This window comes from Oncorhynchus gorbuscha, linkage group LG21, assembly GCF_021184085.1.
Source record: "Oncorhynchus gorbuscha isolate QuinsamMale2020 ecotype Even-year linkage group LG21, OgorEven_v1.0, whole genome shotgun sequence".
NCBI classification, from domain to species: Eukaryota; Metazoa; Chordata; class Actinopteri; order Salmoniformes; family Salmonidae; genus Oncorhynchus; species Oncorhynchus gorbuscha.
In genome coordinates, this window is record NC_060193.1 from 52,715,492 (window position 1) to 52,722,902 (window position 7,411).

Below are 7,411 nucleotides of genomic sequence, written 5' to 3' on the forward strand. Positions count from 1 at the left end.
TCTAGTTCTCTTCCACTCTCTCTCTCTCTCTTCCACTTCTCTCCTCTAGTTCTCTTCTCTCTCTCTCTAGTTCTCTTCCACTCTCTCTCCCTCTAGTTCTCTTCCACTCTCTCTCCTCTAGTTCTCTTCCACTCTCTCCTCTCTAGTTCTCTTCCACTCTCTCTCTCTCTTCCACTCTAGTTCTCTTCCACTCTCTCTCTCTAGTTCTCTTCCACTCTCTCTCTAGTTCTCTTCCACTCTCTCCTCTCTAGTTCTCTTCCACTCTCTCCTCTAGTTCTCTTCTCTCTCTCTCTTCCTCTCTCTCCCTCTAGTTCTCTTCCACTCTCTCCCTCTAGTTCTCTTCCACTCTCTCCTCTCTAGTTCTCTTCCACTCTCTCCCTCTAGTTCTCTTCCACTCTCTCCTCTCTAGTTCTCTTCCACTCTCTCCCTCTAGTTCTCTTCCACTCTCTCCTCTCTAGTTCTCTTCCACTCTCTCCCTCTAGTTCTCTTCCACTCTCTCCCTCTAGTTCTCTTCCACTCTCTCCCTCTAGTTCTCTTCCTCTTCCACTCTCTCCCTCTAGTTCTCTTCCACTCTCTCCCTCTAGTTCTCTTCCACTCTCTCCCTCTAGTTCTCTTCCACTCTCTCCCTCTAGTTCTCTTCCACTCTCTCCCTCTAGTTCTCTTCCACTCTCCCCTCTAGTTCTCTTCCACTCTCTCCCTCTAGTTCTCTTCCACTCTCTCTCTAGTTCTCTTCCACTCTCTCCCTCTAGTTCTCTTCCACTCTCTCCCTCTAGTTCTCTTCCACTCTCTCCCTCTAGTTCTCTTCCACTCTCTCTAGTTCTCTTCCACTCTCTCTCTCTCTCTAGTTCTCTTCCACTCTCTCTCTCTTCCACTCTCTCTAGTTCTCTTCCACTCTCTCTCTCTCTCTCTAGTTCTCTTCCACTCTCTCTCTAGTTCTCTTCCACTCTCTCTTCTCTTCCACTCTCTCTCTAGTTCTCTTCCACTCTCTAGTTCTCTTCCACTCTCTCTCTCTCTAGTTCTCTTCCACTCTCTCTCTCTAGTTCTCTTCCACTCTCTCTAGTTCTCTTCCACTCTCTCTCTCTAGTTCTCTTCCTCTCTCTCTCTCTCTCTAGTTCTCTTCCACTCTCTCTCTCTCTAGTTCTCTTCCTCTCTCTCTCTCTAGTTCTCTTCCACTCTCTCTCTCTCTAGTTCTCTTCCACTCTCTCTCTCTAGTTCTCTTCCTCTCTCTCTCTCTAGTTCTCTTCCTCTCTCTCTCTCTAGTTCTCTTCCTCTCTCTCTCTCTAGTTCTCTTCCACTCTCTCTCTCTCTCTTCCACTTCTCTAGTTCTCTTCCACTCTCTCTCCTCTAGTTCTCTTCCACTCTCTCCCTCTAGTTCTCTTCCACTCTCTCTCTAGTTCTCTCTAGTTCTCTTCCACTCTCTCTCTAGTTCTCTTCCACTTCTCTCTCTCTAGTTCTCTCTCTCTCTCTAGTTCTCTTCCACTCTCTCTCTCTCTAGTTCTCTTCCACTCTCTCCCTCTAGTTCTCTTCCACTCTCTCTCTAGTTCTCTTCCACTCTCTCTCTCTCTTCCACTCTTCTCTCTAGTTCTCTTCCACTCTCTCTCTCTAGTTCTCTTCCACTCTCTCTCTCTAGTTCTCTTCCACTCTCTCCTCTAGTTCTCTTCCACTCTCTCTCTCTAGTTCTCTTCCTCTCTCTCTCTAGTTCTCTTCCTCTCTCTCTCTAGTTCTCTTCCACTCTCTCTCTCTCTAGTTCTCTTCCACTCTCTCTCTCTAGTTCTCTTCCACTCTCTCTCTCTAGTTCTCTTCCACTCTCTCTCTCTAGTTCTCTTCCTCTCTCTCTCTCTAGTTCTCTTCCACTCTCTCTCTCTCTAGTTCTCTTCCACTCTCTCCTCTAGTTCTCTTCCACTCTCTCTCTCTAGTTCTCTTCCTCTCTCCCTCTAGTTCTCTTCCACTCTCTCTCTCTCTCTAGTTCTCTTCCACTCTCTCTCTCTAGTTCTCTTCCACTCTCTCCCTCTAGTTCTCTTCCACTCTCTCTCTCTCTTCTCTTCCTTCTCTCCCTCTAGTTCTCTTCCACTCTCTCTCTCTAGTTCTCTCTCCTCTCTCTCTCTCTAGTTCTCTTCCACTCTCTCTAGTTCTCTTCTAGTTCTCTTCCACTCTCTCCTCTAGTTCTCTTCCACTCTCTCCCTCTAGTTCTCTTCCACTCTCTCCCTCTAGTTCTCTTCCACTCTCTCCTCTAGTTCTCTTCCACTCTCTCCTCTAGTTCTCTTCCACTCTCTCCTCTCTAGTTCTCTTCCACTCTCTCCCTCTAGTTCTCTTCCACTCTCTCCCTCTAGTTCTCTTCCACTCTCTCCCTCTAGTTCTCTTCCACTCTCTCCTCTAGTTCTCTTCCACTCTCTCCCTCTAGTTCTCTTCCACTCTCTCCCTCTAGTTCTCTTCCACTCTCTCCCTCTAGTTCTCTTCCACTCTCTCTCTCTAGTTCTCTTCCACTCTCTCCCTCTAGTTCTCTTCCACTCTCTCCCTCTAGTTCTCTTCCAGTTCTCTTCTCCTCCCTCTAGTTCTCTTCCACTCTCTCCCCCTAGTTCTCTTCCACTCTCTCCTCTAGTTCTCTTCCACTCTCTCCCTCTAGTTCTCTTCCACTCTCTCCCTCTAGTTCTCTTCCACTCTCTCCTCTAGTTCTCTTCCACTCTCTCCCTCTAGTTCTCTTCCACTCTCTCCTCTAGTTCTCTCTCCCTCTAGTTCTCTTCCACTCTCTCCCTCTAGTTCTCTTCCACTCTCTCCCTCTAGTTCTCTTCCACTCTCTCCCTCTAGTTCTCTTCCACTCTCTCCCTCTAGTTCTCTTCCACTCTCTCCCTCTAGTTCTCTTCCACTCTCTCCCTAGTTCTCTTCCACTCTCTCCCTCTAGTTCTCTTCCACTCTCTCCCTCTAGTTCTCTTCCACTCTCTCCCTCTAGTTCTCTTCCACTCTCTCCCTCTAGTTCTCTTCCTCTCTCCCTCTAGTTCTCTTCCACTCTCTCCCTCTAGTTCTCTTCCACTCTCTCCCTCTAGTTCTCTTCCACTCTCTCTCCTCTAGTTCTCTTCCACTCTCTCTAGTTCTCTTCCACTCTCTCCTCTAGTTCTCTTCCACTCTCTCCCTCTAGTTCTCTTCCACTCTCTCCCTCTAGTTCTCTTCCACTCTCTCCCTCTAGTTCTCTTCCACTCTCTCTCTCTCTTCCAGTTCTCTTCCACTCTCTCTCTCTAGTTCTCTTCCACTCTCTCTCTCTCTAGTTCTCTTCCACTCTCTCTCTCTAGTTCTCTTCCTCTCTCTCTCTCTCTAGTTCTCTTCCACTCTCTCTCTCTAGTTCTCTTCCACTCTCTCTCTCTAGTTCTCTTCCACTCTCTCCCTCTAGTTCTCTTCCACTCTCTCTCTCTAGTTCTCTTCCACTCTCTCCCTCTAGTTCTCTTCCAGTCTCTCCCTCTAGTTCTCTTCCACTCTCTCTAGTTCTCTTCCACTCTCTCTAGTTCTCTTCCACTCTCTCTCTCTCTAGTTCTCTTCCACTCTCTCTCTCTCTAGTTCTCTTCCACTCTCTCTCTAGTTCTCTTCCACTCTCTCTCTAGTTCTCTTCCACTCTCTCTCTAGTTCTCTTCCACTCTCTCTCTAGTTCTCTTCCACTCTCTCTCTCTCTAGTTCTCTTCCTCTCTCTCTCTAGTTCTCTTCCACTCTCTCCTCTCTAGTTCTCTTCCACTCTCTCTCTCTAGTTCTCTTCCACTCTCTCTCTCTAGTTCTCTTCCACTCTCTCCCTCTAGTTCTCTTCCACTCTCTCTCTCTCTAGTTCTCTTCCACTCTCTCTCTCTCTAGTTCTCTTCCACTCTCTCTCTCTCTAGTTCTCTTCCACTCTCTCTAGTTCTCTTCCACTCTCTCTAGTTCTCTTCCACTCTCTCTCTCTAGTTCTCTTCCACTCTCTCTCTCTAGTTCTCTTCCACTCTCTCCCTCTAGTTCTCTTCCACTCTCTCTCTAGTTCTCTTCCACTCTCTCTCTAGTTCTCTTCCACTCTCTCCCTCTAGTTCTCTTCCACTCTCTCTCTCTCTAGTTCTCTTCCTCTCTCTCTCTCTAGTTCTCTCTCTCTCCCTCTAGTTCTCTTCCACTCTCTCCTCTAGTTCTCTTCCACTCTCTCTCTCTAGTTCTCTTCCACTCTCTCCTCTAGTTCTCTTCCACTCTCTCCCTCTAGTTCTCTTCCACTCTCTCCTCTAGTTCTCTTCCACTCTCTCTCTCTAGTTCTCTTCCACTCTCTCCCTCTAGTTCTCTTCCACTCTTCCACTCTCTCTAGTTCTCTTCCACTCTCTCTCTCTAGTTCTCTTCTCTCTCTCAGTTCTCTTCTCTCTCTCTCTAGTTCTCTTCCACTCTCTCTCTCTCTAGTTCTCTTCCACTCTCTCTCTCTCTTCCACTCTCTCTCTCTAGTTCTCTTCCACTCTCTCTAGTTCTCTTCCACTCTCTCTCTAGTTCTCTTCCACTCTCTCTCTAGTTCTCTTCCACTCTCTCTCTCTCTAGTTCTCTTCCACTCTCTCTCTCTCTAGTTCTCTTCCACTCTCTCTCTCTCTAGTTCTCTTCCACTCTCTCTCTCTCTTCCACTCTCTCTAGTTCTCTTCCACTCTCTCTAGTTCTCTTCCACTCTCTCTCTCTCTCTCTCTAGTTCTCTTCCACTCTCTCTCTCTAGTTCTCTTCCTCTCTCCCTCTCTCTCTAGTTCTCTTCCACTCTCTCTCTCTCTAGTTCTCTTCCACTCTCTCTCTCTAGTTCTCTTCCACTCTCTCTCTCTCTTCCACTCTCTCTCTCTAGTTCTCTTCCACTCTCTCTCTCTAGTTCTCTTCCACTCTCTCTCTCTAGTTCTCTTCCTCTCTCTCTCTCTAGTTCTCTTCCACTCTCTCTCTCTAGTTCTCTTCCACTCTCTCCCTCTAGTTCTCTTCCACTCTCCCTCTAGTTCTCTTCCACTCTCTCCCTCTAGTTCTCTTCCACTCTCTCCCTCTAGTTCTCTTCCACTCTCTCCCTCTAGTTCTCTTCCACTCTCTCTCTCTAGTTCTCTTCCACTCTCTCTCTAGTTCTCTTCCACTCTCTCCCTCTAGTTCTCTTCCACTCTCTCTCTAGTTCTCTTCCACTCTCTCTAGTTCTCTTCCACTCTCTCTCTAGTTCTCTTCCACTCTCTCCCTCTAGTTCTCTTCCACTCTCTCCCTCTCTAGTTCTCTTCCACTCTCTCTCTAGTTCTCTCTAGTTCTCTTCCACTCTCTCTCTCTAGTTCTCTTCCACTCTCTCTCTAGTTCTCTTCCACTCTCTCTCTAGTTCTCTTCTCTCCACTCTCTCTAGTTCTCTTCTCTCTCTCTCTAGTTCTCTTCCACTCTCCACTCTAGTTCTCTTCCACTCTCTCTCTCTAGTTCTCTTCCACTCTCTCTCTCTAGTTCTCTTCCACTCTCTCCCTCTTCCAGTTCTCTTTCACTCTCTCCCTCTAGTTCTCTTCCACTCTCTCTCTAGTTCTCTAGTTCTCTTCCACTCTCTCTCTCTCTAGTTCTCTTCCACTCTCTCCCTCTAGTTCTCTTCCACTCTCTCCCTCTAGTTCTCTTCCACTCTCTCTCTCTAGTTCTCTTCCACTCTCTCCCTCTAGTTCTCTTCCACTCTCTCCCTCTAGTTCTCTTCCACTCTCTCCCTCTAGTTCTCTTCCACTCTCTCCCTCTAGTTCTCTTCCACTCTCTCCCTCTAGTTCTCTTCCACTCTCTCCCTAGTTCTCTTCCACTCTCTCCTCTAGTTCTCCACTCTTCCCTCTAGTTCTCTTCCACTCTCTCCCTCTAGTTCTCTTCCACTCTCTCCCTCTAGTTCTCTTCCACTCTCTCCCTCTAGTTCTCTTCCACTCTCTCCCTCTAGTTCTCTTCCACTCTCTCCCTCTAGTTCTCTTCCACTCTCTCCCTCTAGTTCTCTTCCACTCTCTCCTAGTTCTCTAGTTCTCTTCCACTCTCTCCCTCTAGTTCTCTTCCACTCTCTCCCTCTAGTTCTCTTCCACTCTCTCCTCTCTAGTTCTCTTCCACTCTCTCTCTCTAGTTCTCTTCCACTCTCTCCTCTCTTCCAGTTCTCTTCCACTCTCTCCTCTCTAGTTCTCTTCCACTCTCTCTCTCTCTAGTTCTCTTCCACTCTCTCTCTCTAGTTCTCTTCCACTCTCTCTCTCTCTAGTTCTCTTCCACTCTCTCCTCTAGTTCTCTTCCACTCTCTCCCTCTAGTTCTCTTCCTCTCTCTCCCTCTAGTTCTCTTCCACTCTCTCCTCTAGTTCTCTTCCACTCTCTCCCTCTAGTTCTCTTCCACTCTCAGTTCTCTTCCACTCTCTCCCTAGTTCTCTTCCACTCTCTCTCCTCTAGTTCTCTTCCACTCTCCCCTCTAGTTCTCTTCCACTCTCTCCCTCTAGTTCTCTTCCACTCTCTCCCTCTAGTTCTCTTCCACTCTCTCCCTCTAGTTCTCTTCCACTCTCTCCCTCTAGTTCTCTTCCACTCTCTCCTCTAGTTCTCTTCCACTCTCTCCCTCTAGTTCTCTTCCACTCTCTCCCTCTAGTTCTCTTCCACTCTCTCCCTCTAGTTCTCTTCCACTCCTCTCTCTCTTCCTCTAGTTCTCTTCCACTCTCTCCTCTAGTTCTCTTCCTCTCTCTCTTCCTCTCTCTCCTCTAGTTCTCTTCCACTCTCTCTAGTTCTCTTCCACTCTCTCTCTCTAGTTCTCTTCCACTCTCTCTAGTTCTCTTCCACTCTCTCTCTCTAGTTCTCTTCCACTCTCTCTCTCTTCCACTCTCTAGTTCTCTTCCACTCTCTCCTCTCTAGTTCTCTTCTTCCACTCTCTCTAGTTCTCTTCCACTCTCTCTCTAGTTCTCTTCCACTCTCTCCCTCTAGTTCTCTTCCACTCTCTCTCTCTAGTTCTCTTCCACTCTCTCTCTCTAGTTCTCTTCCACTCTCTCTCTCTAGTTCTCTTCCACTCTCTCTCTCTAGTTCTCTTCCACTCTCTCCCTCTAGTTCTCTTCCACTCTCTCCCTCTAGTTCTCTTCCACTCTCTCCCTCTAGTTCTCTTCCACTCTCTCCTCTAGTTCTCTTCCACTCTCTCTCTCTAGTTCTCTTCCACTCTCTCTCTCTCTAGTTCTCTTCCACTCTCTCCCTCTAGTTCTCTTCCAGTTCTCTTCCACTCTCTCTCTAGTTCTCTTCCACTCTCTCTCTCTAGTTCTCTTCCACTCTCTCTAGTTCTCTTCCAGTTCTCTCTAGTTCTCTCCACTCTCTCTCTAGTTCTCTTCCACTCTCTCCCTCTAGTTCTCTTCCTCTAGTTCTCTTCCACTCTCTCCCTCTAGTTCTCTTCCACTCTCTCCCTCTAGTTCTCTTCCACTCTCTCCCTCTAGTTCTCTTCCACTCTCTCCCTCTAGTTCTCTTC